Source organism: Panthera uncia, chromosome D4 (genome assembly GCF_023721935.1).
Source record: "Panthera uncia isolate 11264 chromosome D4, Puncia_PCG_1.0, whole genome shotgun sequence".
NCBI lineage: Eukaryota > Metazoa > Chordata > Mammalia > Carnivora > Felidae > Panthera > Panthera uncia.
Window position 1 is genome coordinate 65,257,694 of NC_064807.1, and position 16,476 is coordinate 65,274,169.

General features: G+C 36.1%; 1 protein-coding gene across 1 annotated transcript in view; it reads left to right on the forward strand.

Moving 5' to 3' along the window:
- The window catches only part of TMEM38B (transmembrane protein 38B), a 53,351-nt gene that overhangs the window by 35,612 nt on the left and 1,263 nt on the right, over window positions 1-16,476 (forward strand). The gene's annotated exons all lie outside the window — the stretch shown is intronic.

A 16,476-nucleotide genomic window follows, 5' to 3' on the forward strand; every position in this document is an offset into this window, starting at 1 on the left:
TTTGGTTTTGTTGTTCCTCACAACACATTGTTTTACATTGCTGTGTCTCATATCACATGTTTTCATGTATATTATTGTCATCCAATTTACATTCCTCTTAACTTACACTACAGTTTCTTATTTGACAAGCGTGTTTTAAAATTTCAAACGTTAAAAAAAATCTTAAAAAATTTTTTCTTTAACAGCATTTTAGACAGTGTGTGTGGTATTCTATGGTGTTTGTTGAGACTTCATTTCTCTACTAGTATTGATGAGATTTTATAATTATTTGTATGTATGAAAAGTAAATATATTCTTTATTTTGGAGGTGTAAGGAGTCTACATATATCTACACATATGCATATGATATTTCTTAAATTTTTTTTTAATGTTTATTTATTTTTGAGACAGAGAGAGACAGAGCATGAATGGGGGAGGGTCAGAGAGAGAGGGAGACACAGAATCTGAAGCAGGCTCCAGGCTCTGAGCTGTCAGCACAGAGCCTGACGCAGGGCTCGAACTCACGGACCGTGAGATCATGACCTGAGCTGAAGTCGGACGCTTAACCGGCTGAGCCACCCAGGTGCCCCTATGATGTTTCAAATATAGTATATAGTTACTAATTTTTCCATGTCTGGTCTATTAATTTTTTTCCTTTTTGAGAGCATTATGTTAAATTTCTTCCTCTTTCTCTTGTCTCTTTCCCCCGCTCTTTTAAAAAAATGTTTGTATTTTTGAGAGAGAAAGCATGAGAGTGCACGTGAACAGTGGAGGGACAGAGAGAGAGAATCCAAAGCAGGCTCCAGACTGTCAGCAGAGAGCCTGATGCGGGGCTTGATCTCAGAGTGTGAGATCATGACATGAGCAGAAATCACAAGTCAGTCGGTTGCTTAATCTACTGAGCCACCCAGGCACCCCATCTTTCCCTCCCTCTTATCTTTGTTTTCTTTCTTCCTGTTCCCAGAACGCAAGCAAGCTGAACATTCAGTGATGCTCAGTTCTTGTATGATGCCAGTTTCATTCAAGAAGGACTCTGTTCTCCTTTTCCAGCTCTCACAAGTCCTTTGTGATTGTTAAAATCCAAGCCTCAGAGGCAAGAAATATGTGCCAACTAAGACTGTTAGTATAGGGCAAAGCACATGGACTTTGGAGTAAGAATTTGAAATCTAGGCTTCACAGTTTTAAGCACATCATTTATCTTTCTTAAACTAGAGTTACACATATCTTAAGGGATATATGGCTTTTGTTTGGCACTAGCTGTACAAAGTCACATTATAAATGTGAAGCATTATGTACCAGTAGTTGATTTCAGTGTTAATGATTATAAACATTTTAAAGTTAAACAGGAATATATTATGGAATAGAATTCAAAATACACTTTTTTTAAAAGATAAAATAAAATATGACATTTTATATTTGGCATGTCTTCATTTGAGGTTCTGCTAAGTTCACTTTCTTCCATCAGAGATGATTTGAGAAAAGTTTGAGAAGCATGGATTATCTTTTGGCTCCTCAGGATAAGGAGTTATCATGAAATAGTGTTATTGTGAAATGAAGCACAGGGAGACTTGAGTTAAGAGGGATTAAAACTGAAAGGAGTTTGTTGGATTTTGAAATGGAGAGGTATTTGGTGACCTTGGTAAAAGCAGTTTCAGTGGACTGGAAGAGAATAGAAAAATGATTGTAATAGACTGAGGTGAATAAGAGAAATTGAAGACAAAGTATATAAACTATTTTAAAGGGATTTAGAGGGAGTATATGTAGAAACAGCCCAGGAGAGCAGTTTGGCAGTGTCTGACAAAGTTGAAGAATCATATATCTTGTGACTTGTTAATTCCATTTCTAGGTATAACCTCTATCAGTCTCCCAATATGTGGTACAGAGACCAACTTCATCAGTATCTCTTTTAAAAAATGTTTTAGTGAAGTAGCATTTTTTTTTTTTTTTTTAAGATCCCTCCAATACCCAGGCCACCAACTTACTCTTTCATGTAAATACTCTGATTTCTCATCTTTATTATATGTGGTCTTTTATTCAGGGCCTCAGATCTGAAAAAATTGGGCTAAAGGATCTTATACAGAAAGTTAATCTGACAGTACATTTTCCAGAAATACAAAGAATAACTTCAAAGGGCTGTGAAGTTTGCAAAACACTTAAGAACAAGCTCTTTAAAAATTTTTAAAAAGTTTTTCATATAATAAAATATGCTCATTCTAACATTATGTTTTGATGAGTTTTGACAAACTTATGTACCTGCATAATTATCACAATCAAGATATGGAAAATTTCCATTACTTCAAAAAGGTCCTTGTGCACTACTCCAGTAAATCCCAACTACTGATTATAGCTACAGGGTACCACTTACCTACTTTCAATCACTATAGATTAATCTTTTTTCAAGTTTCATATAAATGGAATGATATAGTATGTATATTTTGTGCCTAGCTTCTTTTGTTCAGCATAATGTTTTTGAGATTTACCTATGCTGTTGCATATTCCTTTTTATTGCTAAGTAGCATTATACACCCCAGTTGGTTTATCCAGTTATCTGTTGATGGATTTTGGATTGTTTCTAGTTTTTGATTATTTGAGTAAGGTTTTTATGAATAAAGTTGCTATGAAACATGTACTTCATGTGAACATGTATTTTCATTTTTCTTGGATAAATAACTGGGAGTGGAATTGCTGGGTTATATGGAAAGCGTATGTTTAACTTTAAAAAAAAAAACTGGCATACTGTTTTCCAAAATGTTTGTACCCATCATCATTCATACCCAGCAGTGTATGAGAGTTCCACTTGTCCTACATCCTTGCTAATATATGTTATTGTCAGTCTTTAGCCATTTTATATGCATATGGTGGTTTTTCATTGTAGGTTTTTTTTTTTTTTTTTTTTTTTTTTTTTGTATTTCTCTGATAGCTAGAGATTTGAGCATCTTTTCATGTGCTTACTGGTCATTTCTTTTTTTTTTTTTTTTTCCCCCCGTGATTTTATTTTATTTTATTTTATTTTATTTTATTTTTTAATTTACATCTAAATTAGTTAGCATATAGTGCAACAATGATTTCAGGAGTAGATTCCTTAGTGCCCCTTACCCATTTAGCCCATCTCCCCTCATGACCCCTCCCATAACCCTCAGTTTGTTCTCCATATTTATGAGTCTCTTCTCTTTTGTCCCCCTCCTTGTTTTTATATTATTTTTGTTTCCCTTCCCTTATATTCATCTGTTTTGTCTCTTAAAGTCCTCATATGAGTAGAGTCATATGATTTTTATCTTCCTCTAATTTCACTTATCATAATACCCTCCAGTTCCATTCACGTAGTTGCAAATGGCAAGATCTCATTCTTTTTGATTGCTGAGTAATACTCCATTGTATATATATACCACATCTTTATCCGTTCATCCATTGATGGACATTTGGGCTTTTTCCATATTCTGGCTATTGTTGATGCTTACTGGTCATTTCTGTTATCAGTGTTCAAATCTTTGCCCATTTGTGAAAATTGTTTTTCTTGTTATTGACTTGTAACAGTTCTCAGTATGTTCAGATACCAATTCTTTGTGAGATATCTGAATTGCAAATATTTTTCTCCTAGTTTGTGGCTTTCTTTTTTTTCCTTAATATTGTCTTTAGAAGAGTTGAAGTTTTTAGTTTTGATGAAATTCAGTTATCATGTTGTCCTTTTATGGTGTTGCTTTTAGCATCCTATATAAGCAGTTCTTCCATACACCAGGGTTGTGAAGATTTTTTTACCTGTATTTTCTTCTTATAGTTTTTGCCTTTATATTTAGGTATCAGATCCATTTCAAATTAAGTTTATGATTGATACGAGGTAAGGGTCAGTTTTATTTTTTCCACATGAAGATGAATTTGTTCTAATACTATTTGCTGACAAGACTGTCCTTTCCCTTGTTGAATTATATTGGCATCTTTATTGACTATCAGTTGCTATTATATTTGTGGGTATATTTCTGGACTATATTCTGTTCCATTGATTGATTGTTCTGGCTCTGTGAAGAATGCTCATGATGTTTTCATAGGGATTGGATTAAATGTGTTGATTGCTTTGGGTAATATAGACTTCTTTTTTTAATGTTTATTTATTTTTGAGAGAGTGAGAGAGAGAGACAGAGTGTGAGCTGGGGACGAGGCAGAGAGAGGGAGACACAGAATCCAAAGCAGGTTCCAGGCTCTGAGCTGTCAGCACAGAGCCCAATGTGGAGCTTGAACTCACAGCTGCGAGATCATGATCTGAGTCGAAGTCGGACGCTTAACTGACTGAGCCACCCAGGCGCCCCTGGGTAATATAGACATTTTTAATAATGTTTGTTCTTCTAATCCATGAGCATGGAATGCTTTTCCATTTCTTTGTGTCCTCTTCAGTATCTTTCTCAAGTTTTCTTGGTTTTCAGAGTATAGATCTTTTACCAATTTAGCTAAATTTATTCCTAGATACCTTCTTGTTTTTGGTACAATTGCAAATGGGATTGATTCCTTGATTTATTTTTCTGCTGCTTCATTATTCGTATATAGAAATGCAACAGATTTCTGCATGTTGATTTTATATTCTGCAGCTTTGCTGAATTCATATATTGGTTCTAGCATTTACATTTTTTTTTAATGTTTTAATATATTTTGAGAGAGAGAGCAAACGAGAATGTGATCAGGAGAGGGGCAGAGAGAGAGATAATCCCAAGCAGACTCTGTGTGTCAGCGCAGAGTCCAGTGTGGGGCTCAAACCCACAATCTGTGAGATCATGGCCTGAGCTGAAATCAACAGTCATATGCCCAACTAACTACCCAGTTCCCCAGTTCTAATAATTTTTTGGTGGAGTCTTTTGGGTTTTCTACATAGAGTATCATGTCACCTGCAAATAATGAAAGTTTGGCTTCTTCCTTGCTGATATGTATGCTCTTTCTTTCTTTTTCTTGTCTGATTACTGGGGCTAAGACTTCCAGTACTATGTTTAATAGAAATGGTGGGAGTAGACATCTTTGTCTTGTTCCTGAGCATAGGGGAAAGGCTCTCTATTTTTCCCCATTGAGGGTGATATTAGCTATGGGTCTTTTGTATATGGCTTTTATGATGTTGAGGTTTGTTCTTTCTGTACCTACTTTGTTGAGAGTTTTTATCAAGAATGGATGCTGTATTTTATCAAATGCTCTTTTGCATCTATTGATGAGATCATTTGGTTCTTATCCTTTGTTTTATATTAATGTGGTGTATCATGTTGATTGATTTGCGAATATTGAACCAGCCCTGCAGCCCAGGAATAAATCCCACTTAGTTAGTGTGAATAATTCTTTTCAGGTACTGTTGAATTCGATTTGCTAGTGTCTTGTGGAGATGTTTGTATCCAGGTTCATCCAGGATATATATTGGCCTGTAATTCTCCTTTTTAGTGGGGTTTTTGTCTGATTTTGGAATCAAGGTAATGCTGACTTTGTAGAATGAGTTTGGAAGTTTTCCTTCCATTTCTATTTTTGGGAACAGTTTGAGAAAAATAAGGATTAACTCTTCTTAAATGTCTGGTAGAATTCCCCTGCGAAGTCATCTGGCCCAGGACTAGTGTTTGTTGGGAAATTTTTAGTTATTGATTCAATTTCTTTTCTGCTTATGGGTCTGTTCAAATTTTTTATTTCTTCCTGTTTAAATTTTGGTAGTTTGTGAGTTCCTAGGAATTTGTCCACTTCTTCCAGATTGCCCAATTGGCTGGCACATAAATTTTCATAGTATTCTCTTATAATTGTTTATATTTCTGTGGTGTTGGTTGTGATCTATCCTCTTTCATTCATGATTTTATCTATTTGGGTCCTTTCTCTTTTCTAAGTCTTGCTAGGGGTTTATCAATTGTGTTTATTCTTTCAAAGAACCAGCTCTTAGTTTCGTTGATCTGTTCTACTGTTTTTTGTTTGTTTTTACATCATTTATTTCTGCTGTAATCTTTACTGTTTCCTTTTCTTTACTTTTTTCCTTTACTGTTTTCCTTTCCTTTCCTTTTCTTCTGATAGTTTTAGGCTTTATTTGTTGTTCCTTTTCTGTTGTTCCTTTAGGTATAAGATTAGATTGTGTATTTGGGACCTTTCTTGCTTCTTGAGAGAGGCCTGAATTGCAATATACTTTCCTCTTAGGACTGCCTTTGCTGTATCCCAAAGGGTTTGGACTGTCATGTGTTCATTTTCATTGGCTTCCATGTATTTTTTTGTTTCTACTTTAATTTCCTGGTTAATCCATTCATTCTTTAGTAGGATGTTCTTTAACCTCGATGTATTTGTAGGCTTTCCAAATTTTTTCTTGTGGTTGATTTCAAGTTCCATAGCGATCTTTATGGTATTGTGTGATCATGATCTTTATGTACTTGTTGAAGGCTGATTTATGACCCATTATGTGATCTACTCTGGAGAATGTTCCATGTGCACTCGAGAAGAATGTGTATTCTACTGCTTTAGGATGAAATTTTCTGATTATATCTGTTAAGTCCATCTGGTCCAGTGTGTCATTCAAAGCCATTGTTTCCTTGTTGATTATCTGCTTAGATGATCTGTCCATTATTGTAAGTGGGGTGTTAAAGTCCCTTACTATTATGGTATTATTATCAATGAGTTTCTTTGTTTGTGATGAGTTGATTTATATATTTTGGTGCCTCCAAGTTGGGGCCATAAATATTCACAGTTGATAGATCTTCTTGATGGATAGACCCCTTAATTATGATCGAATGCCCTTCTTCATCTCTTGTTACAGTCTTTGTTTTAAAGTGTAGTGTGTCTGATATAAGTATGGCTACTCCAGCTTTCTTTTGACATCCATTAGTGTAATAGATTGTTCTCCATCTCCTGACTTTCAATCTGCAGGTTTCTTTAGGTGTAAAATGAGTCTCTTGTAGGCAGCATATAATTGGAACTTGTTCTTGTTGTTGTTTTTTTATCCATTCTGATACCCTACATCTTTTAGTCCATTTACATTCAGAATAATTATTAAGAGATACGAATTTAGTGCCATTGTGTTGCCTGTAGAATTGATGTTTCTGGTGATATTCTCTGGTCCTTTCTAGTCTTTGTCGCTTTTGGTCTTTTTGTTTTGTTTTGTTTTGTTTTGTTTTTTCCACTCAAAGAGTCCCCCTTAAAATTTCTTGCTGGACTGGTTTAGTGGTCACGAACTCCTTTAGTTTTTGTTTATCTGGAAACTCTTTATGTCTCCTCCTATCCTGAATGACAGCCTTGCTGGATAAAGAATTCTTGGCTGCATGTTTTTCCTATTCAGCCTGTTGAAAATATCCTGCTACTCCTTTCTGGCCTGCCAAGTTTCTGTGGACAGATCTGCTGTGAACCTGATCTGCCTTCCCTCGTAGGTTAAGGACTTTTTTTCTCCCTTGCTGCTTTCAGGATTCTTTCTTTGTCTGAGTATTTAGTGAATTTGACTATGATATGCTTTGGTGATGGTCAGCTTTTTTTGAATTTAATGGGAGTTCTCTGTGCTGCTTAGATTTTGATACCTGTGTCCTTCCCCAGGTTAGGGCAGTTTTCAGCTATAATTTGCTCACAACCTTCTGTCCCTTTTTCTTTCTCTTCATCTTCTGGGATGCCTATGATATGAATGTTATTCCTCTTTAATAAGTTGCTGAGTTCTTTAAGTCTTGTATTGTGATCTTTGGCCTTTGTATCTTCTTTTCAGCTTCATTATTTTCCATAACTTTATCTTCTGTGTCACTGATTTGCTGCTCTGCTTTGTCCATTCTCGCTGTCATTGGATCCGTTTGAGATTGCATCTTGGTTATAGCATTTTTAATTTTGGCCTGACTAGATTTTGGTTCCTTTATCCCTGCAGAAAGGGATTCTCTGTTGTCTCCTATACTTTTTTCAAACCCAGCTAGCATTCTTGTATTCATGGTTTTAAATTCTAGTTTAGACATCTTATATCTGTGTTGATTAAATCACTGGCTGTGATCTCTTGCCTGTTTTTTCTTTTGGGTGAGTTTCTCCATCTTGTAATTTGTCCAGAAAACAAAAGAAATAACACACAAAGAAACAAACAAAAAAGCTAGATCCTGAGTGTGTTTTGGTCTGCTTGTTAAAAGGACGTAGTTCCAAAAATAAAATAATATATTCTATTCCATTGGTCTATGTGTCTGTTTTTATGCCAATACCATGCTGTCTTGATGATGACAGCTTTGTAGTAGAGGCTAAAGTCTGGGATTGTGATGCCTCCTGCTTTGGTCTTCTTCTTCAAAATTACTTTGGCTATTCGGGGCCTTTTGTGGTTCCATATGAATTTTAGGATTGCTTGTTCTAGTTTCGAGAAGAATGCTGGTGCAATTTTGATTGGGATTGCATTGAATGTGTAGATAGCTTTGGGTAGTATTGACATTTTGACAATATTTATTCTTCCAATCCATGAGCTTGGAATGTCTTTCCATTTCTTTATATCTTCTTCAATTACCTGCATAAGCTTTCTATAGTTTTCAGCATACAGATCTTTTACATCTTTGGTTAGATTTATTCCTAGGTATTTTATGCTTCTTGGTGCAATTGTGAATGGGATCAGTTTCTTCATTTGTCTTTCTGTTGCTTCATTGTTAGTGTATAAGAATGCAACTGATTTCTGCACATTGATTTTGTATCCTGCAACTTTGCTGAATTCATGTATCAGTTCTAGCAGACTTTTGGTGGAGTCTATCGGATTTTCCATGTATAATATCATGTCATCTGCAAAAAGCGAAAGCTTGACTTCATCTTTGCCAATTTTGATGCCTTTGATTTCCTTTTGTTGTCTGATTGCTGATGCTAGAACTTCCAGCACTATATTAAACAACAGCGGTGACAGTGGGCATCCCTGTCGTGTTCCTGATCTCAGGGAAAAAGCTCTCAGTTTTTCCCCGTTGAGGATGATGTTAGCTGTGGGCTTTTCATAAATGGCCTTTATGATCTTTAAGTATGTTCCTTCTATCCCGACTTTCTCAAGGGTTTTTATTAAGAAAGGGTGCTGGATTTTGTCAAAGGCCTTTTCTGCATCGATTGACAGGATCATATGGTTCTTCTCTTTTTTTTTGTTAATGTGATGTATCACGTTGATCGATTTGCGAATGTTGAACCAGCCCTGCATCCCAGGAATGAATCCCACTTGATCATGGTGAATAATTCTTTTTATATGCTGTTGAATTCGATTTGCTAGTATCTTATTAAGAATTTTTGCATCCCCAAAAATAAAATAATATAAAAATAGGTATATATAAAAATAGTAAAAAGTAAAACAAACAAAAAAAAGGAATTAAAAAAATTAGAAAACAAATGAAAAAAAAAAAAAAAGAAAGTAAAACAGAAGTTGGATCTAATTTCCCCTAGAGTTGACACTTTGCAATACTATGGTAGTAGACTTGGTGCAAAAGAGTTATTTGTGCTGGTCTTCTGGGGGGAGGAGCCTGCTGCACTGATTCTCAGGCTCACTCCTTTTAGTGGAAAAGAGCCTCAAGGGTTCAGGGGTGCAGGTCTTGATGTAAGTGTCTCTGGCCTCCTCTGGGTGGCACTGTTTTGCTCCCTGAAGGCTTTCAGCTATGAAGGACGGAATGAATGTGGCCAGCTTCCCCTCCCACTCTTGAATCTGGAACTAAATGTTGACACGCTTCAGGGAAGCTTCACAGAAGAGCAATTAATCACCCCTCTTGTGTCCAAGATTTTTTTAAATTTCAGGTAAATGACTGAGTTTCAAAATTCCAAATTTTAGGGATTCCCTGGGCCGGACCTGTGCTGCTCCTCTGGGGAAGGGTCTCGCCAGGCTTTTGTCTGCCTGGTGAAAAAAGCAGTGGCATGACTGTGCTGCTGTTCAGAGTTCATGTCAAAACAGCAGAAAGCAGGCACCCCAGCTTGCAGTCCTCAGCCTGACTAAGCCTCTTCTCTTATGCCTGGAAACAGCACAACTTTTTGGTGCAACCACTCTTTCTTGTGACACAAGCGATCCTCAGACCATGCTGTCACTCCTGGGATTCTACCTGCTTCACCACTTGAGCACCCTTAAGCCAGGCACTGCTCCCACCATATGTTCTCTGCTGCTTATAATACTTCGTGATAGCCTCCTTAGGCTATTTCCCTCCCCGGCTGGACCCAGAGCAGTATCTCACGCTGTAAACTCTCTGTACTTCCTACCTTCCAAACAGTGTTCCTACCTTCCAAACAGTGTAGAAAGGGGAACACTCTTTGGAAGGTAGGAACACTGTTCCTACCTTCCAAACAGTGTTCCCCTTTCTACATGTAGTCTTGCAGTTTTTTTCATTCAGACCTCCAGTTGATTTCTTTGGTGTTTAGAATGATTAAATATCTAGCGGAGTTCAAGGGATGAGACAGGCTTAGGGTCTCCCTACTTTTCTGCCATCTTAACTCCACCCCCTCCTCTCTTTCTAAGTCAGCCCTACTAGATGTTTATAAGTTCCATTGATTTGTTTGAAAGACCCAGCCTTTGGGGCGCCTGGCTCAGTCGGTTGAGCGTCCAAGTGGGGCTCAAGTCCTGATCTCACAGTTCGTGAATTCGAACCCCACATTGGCTCTGTGCTGACAGCTCAGAGCCTTCTTCAGATTCTGTCTCTCTCTCTCTGCCCCGCCCCTGCTCATGCTCTCTCTCTCTCTCAAAAATAATAAACATTAAAAAAAAATTTTTAAAAAGATGCAGCTTTTTGTGTCATTGTTTTCTGTTTTGTATTTCACTGATTTCAGGTCTATATTGTGTCCTTCTTTGTATTTACTTTGGGCTTACTTTTTTCTTTTTCTGTAAAGAAAAGGTTGAAAAGTTAGACTCTCACATTTTTCAAAAAGTTGCGTGGATGGAAGCACCATGGACAAAATAAAAGTACAGTTGTCAAACTGTGATAAAAGTACTTGCAACATATATTATTGATGGTTTGTATTTGTAATTCATAACAACCTCTTAAAAATTAAAAGTTACAGGGTCAAAAACCTGATGGAAAAATTAAAAGGAAGCTGTCAACAGGCAATTCACATGGAAAAGATATGAAGATGTCTTTCAAACATATGAAAAAATCGAAGCATTCATAATTTGAGAAATGTTAATTAAAATAATCCTCAGATGCCATTTCTCATGTATGTTCTGTTTACAAGGCTATGGAGAATCAGGCATTCTTGGAATTTTTCATTTTTAGTGTTTTCTGAATATTCCTGCATGTTTGTTTTTCTCCTCAAAATTTTCCCAGCTATTTTTGTGTATGGATATGAACTTTAATAGCAATTTGTCTAATTCCGTAAAAAAAAACTTGTTAGTATTTTTTTTGATTGAGATTGTATTAAATTTGTAAATCAACTTAGGGAAGCAGTTATATTATACAGAGAAACAGAGAGAGGAGTGAAGACAGAACCAGGAGATTCTTTAATATTTAGAGAAGGAAGATTCAGAATGGGAAACTGTAAAGAAGTTGTGAATGAAGCAAGGGGAAAACTGAGATACAGATTTAGGAAGGATGGACTGGGGAGTTGTGCTGAATGCTCTTGAGAGGTATATTCAGATGGTATATTATTGAAAACATGAATGTGGGACAATATTATTAGGCCCTTTGAGGGATACACATGAGCATATAACTTTAAATAAGACCCAGACTTTGTCCTTAAGATGTTATGAAGAAAAATATGAGACATGTACACTATGCTTTTAAACTTTATGAAGATAGGCACTAAGTTTGTTTTATTTATTGCTGTATCCCTATCAGTGTGTCTAGTGTATGTGGTAGATTTTAAATTTATATTTGTTGACTGATAAATGATCAAGATAAATACAGAGGTCTCTCTGTATTTAATTCCCTCATACTTAATTATCTAAGATTGTACTACCAGAAATAATTAATTTACCCAGTTTATTGAAAATGACATTTATAAAATGAAAATCTTGGGGCACCTCAGCGGCTCAGCCAATTAAGTGTCTTACTCTTGATCTCAGCTCAGGTCTTGATCTTCAGGGTCATGGGTTCAAGTCCCACATTGGGCTCTGCACTGGGTGTGAAGCTTACTTAAAGAATTGGAAATCCTAAGATTTTAATTTATTTGGTAGCCTCAGGTTAATGCTGACGAATGAATGAGTGGTATCACCGACGAAGAAAGTATAGATTAACAGAAAACATGGTTGAATATGCCACTTGCCATTGGGAGTTCATTCAGGGGCAAGGAGACTTTCACTGGAAGGTGTCCAAAAGGTTTTGGAGTTGACACATGAGTTGCACTACAAAGGATTGTTTGATCTAGGCAGGTAGAGACAGAAAGAAGTATATTCTAGGTGGAGAGAGATTAATAATGTAGATATTATTTTGCCAGTGTAGATATATCGTATGATAGGTTTTTTTGCCTATGTAGATACATTGTATAATAGTTTTTCAGTTGCTCATGTGAGGTAGAAGTTACGTTTATTGGTTGTACTGTCCGTTCTAGACACTGTGGAGGATCTAAAGAACATTAAGTGCTGTTTGTGCCCTTGAAGACCTCAGATTGTATGTCACATTTGGGCATCTTTGAAATGATAGGACATGAGATATTACATAAAGAATATGGTGGAGCTTTAAACAGTTTCTTTACTTGAATTAGTTTATATCTTAGGATATGTTGTAAATATCAGGTTGTTGTTAAAGTTTCTACTTTCTTTTCTTTATTTCCCTTTTTAAGCAAGAGACCAGGAAGTCAAGTGCTATTTAAATTATGTAATACACTTTTTCTGTTAATAGTTTACTAAATAAGGAGACAGTTTTGTATTTTATTTATAAAAGAATAAAGATTCGTTCCATTTGTCACCATTATATTTGTGTCACCTTGCTGAATCAAGTCCTGATAAGAGGCTGAATTCACCGAAGTTTGTCCTTGAACCTCGTAAGTCTATCTCAGCAGTAATTTCTGATGCCAGCAATACTTCTCAGCTGAGTGATGAGTCTACTGGGAGTAGAGATTCTATTAAAGCACTCGACTTTGAAAAATACTATATAGTTCATGTTCTCAGGAAATACTTTAGATCCTGACAGTTTTTTCTTTAAGATTTTGTAAAAAGACATTGCTGTTTTCCTGACAGTGGACCATTGTTTTTATCTGAATTCTTTTATCTTTTATTGGCAGTCCACGAAGTCAAGTTATGACCAAGATAATTTTGCATTATAACTATTTATGCTAAAGAATAATTTAATATAAGGAAGTTCTTCTTATATCTTGTCCAATAATGGCATAAACTTGTAGATTAACATTATATTTAGACTCTCCTTTCTGTATGTTTTCTCTCCAGGTGATCACATTCATATTCATGCCTTTACCTTTTACTTGTATGGTAATGACTTCCAAATCTATATCTCTTACCTAAAAATTTGTGGCCACACCTCCATCACTGCATTTACTCTTTACTGTTCTGTAATTACTGATTTACTCTGTCTCTGACTAGCTTGTCTTTGACTAATCTGTAAGGACTTTAAGGGCAGGGACTATATTCTGACATATTTCTGGCAACCAGGTTTAATGCACAAGCAGATTATTATAATCCTGTTGATAGTTAGTTTTAGGTTTTGTTAATGCTGTTCTCTTTGGGGTTTGCCCTTCTAGAATGTGACCCTTTTGGAGTCTTAATTTAAGCCTGAGATGTATCCCTAGGCAGTTCCACTTTGGCTGGCTTTGTACTCTACCCTTCAGCTGGCTGCTGAAGTGTCTGCTCAGCTTTTGGCCTTCCAACTGTTGCTCTCCACTAGGTTTTTGAAATCTCTTCCTGTGTTTGCACTGTTTAGGGTAAACTTCTCCAGAGTAAGTTATGTGTGGATCTTTGGGCTTAATGTTTTTCTGGTTCTCTCCTTTTTGAGCTTTCTTTCTCTCAAGTCCTAGGTGCTTTGGCCTTCTCAGACTGCAGGCTCTGTCTTCTTAGCCCATTTGGGACTTCTGTTTGCTATTCTCCTATGCTGTGAATTGACACATATCATTAAAAGAAAAAAGCCAGATTGAATGTGTAGCTCACCTTGTTCAGTTAACTTTCTCTTAGGGATAGCCCCATTAGGTTCTGCCTGATTTGTTGTTCTCCAGTGCCTTTGTATGGTTGTTTTGTGTATTTCTGTTTTTAACACTGATTTTGGTGAGAGACTGAGTCTGATATAAGGCATTTATTTAGTCATGGCTAGCTTGAAGCCTGTGTGCATGCATTATTTAAAAAGTTTGTTATTTTTTTTGTTTATTTTTATTGAGGTCAAAGTCACATAACAAAATTAGCTATTTCTTAGTATACAATTCTGTGACATTTTGTACATTCACAGTGTTGTGTGTGCATGCATTTTTAATTTATCTAAATGATAGCACACTATAACTCTTGTTCTAGCTTTCACCTAACAGTTTTTTTAAGAATTTCCCATATTACTTTTCTATTTATTACTTTTAACAATTGCACAGTATGGGTTTCACTTATCCATTCTCCTTGATGGAACCTATTCTGTCTCCTCACTACCTAGACCGTATTGCAGTTAATAAGAATTTTTTTCTTGATTCCATTTTCTTCAAATAAGTGGATTAAGTAGGGGCCTCTTGTGGAGATTTGATTCCATAAATTTCTAATTTGATTCATTATCTTAGATTTGCTGGAAGAATTGTCTCTTGGAAATTCTTGGGCTTTTTGGGATCATTCTAGTCCTTAAAACTCTGTCCCCAGATCCTTTTGTACCAATCTAATTTTTTGAACAAATCTGAACATCTCTGAACACTGCATTTTGCCAAATAAAGAATTGGTAGCACTTTATATTCTACCTCCTAATGTCTTAGTGCTTTGTGTATAAATATATGTATATGCATATGCATATACATATAGAAAGCATTGGATGATTAGAGACTTTCTACAGTCTTTCCTAAGGGTAGTATTCTGCATTACTGAAAAATCTGTGACTTTAGATAATGATAGAATACAGTGTATTTAGTGATTGAACTCAAAATCTGGGTGTTCCAAACTGCTTTACTGCTTATTAGTTCTGTGACTTCAAGCAAGTTACTGAACCTGTCAGCCATGGTTCACATCTCTGTGCTGAGAGTAATAATGGAGTAATTGTTGGATTACACTTAAAGAGGATAAGGTGGGGATACCTGGGTGGCTCAGTTGGTTAAGCATGACTTGGGCTCAGGTCATGATCTCGTGGTTTGTGAGTTCAAGCCCCACTTTGGGTTTGCTGGTGTCAGCTCAGAGCCCACTTCAGATCCTCCGTCATCTTCTCTCTGCCCCTCCCCTGCTTGTGCATATGCTGTCTCTCTCTCTCTCAAAAATAAACATTAAAAAAAATAAAGAAGATGAGATAATATAGAACACTTATTAAAGTTCTGGCACATGTTAAGGGCATAGTAATGACAGCTGTTATTGATTGTTTGGTGTTGACTGTAGATGATATTTTTTCTTCCTATTTCCTTTGAATACGAGATATATTTTTATGGTTGTACTGCTCATTTCCACCCCAAAATATGGTACCTTGTGTTATTGCTAACGAGTTATGTTCTTTTCCTTTGCTTAAGTATAAACTTACAGAGAACAGAGATTTTCTAGAACCTAGCTTAGGTTTTCTTCTCCTAAAGATTAAACAATACATTTTAGCTCAGAAATAAACCCATGCACATGCGGTCAATTTATTTACTACAAAGGAACCAAGAATATACGATGGGGGAAGGATGGTCTCTTCAATAAATGGTGTTGGGAAAACTGGAGAGCCACATGGAAAAGAATGAAACTGAAATACTGTCTTATACCATACATAAAAATTAACTCAAAATGGATTAAAGACCTGAAACCATAAAACTCCAGGAAGATGAAAACATACTGGTAAGCTCCTTGACATCAGTCTTGGTGATTTTTTTTTGGATCTGACACCAAAAGCAAAGACAAAAAAGACAAAAATAAATAAGTGGAACTACATTAAATTGAAAAAGTGTACAGCAAAGAAAACTGTCAGCAAAATGAAAAGGCAACCTACTGAATAGGAGAAAATATTTGCAAATCATGTATCAGATAAGTGGTTAATATCCAAAATACAAAAAGAACTCATACAACTCAATAGCAAAAAGCCAAACAATCCAATTTAAAAATGGACAGTTCTGAATAGACATTTTTCCAGAGAAGACATACAGATGGCCAGCAGGTACATGAAAAGATGCTCAGCATCACTCATCCTCAGGCAATGCAAATCAAAACCACAAGGAGATATCAGAATGTCAGAATGGCTCTTATCCAAAAGACAAGAGATAACAAGTGTTTATGAGGATCTGGAGGACGGGGAACGCTTGTGCACTGTGGGTGGGAATGGAAGTTGGTGCAGCCACTGTGCAAAACAGTTTGGAGGTTCCTCAAAAAATTAAAAATAGAACTACCTTATGAGCTGGTAATTCCACTCTGGATACTTATCTGAAGAAATTGAAATAATTCAAAAAGATATATTCATCCCCATGTTCACTGCAACATTATTTACAATAGCCTGGATAACAGAAACAATGTGTCAGTTGGTGGATGAATAAAGAAGATGT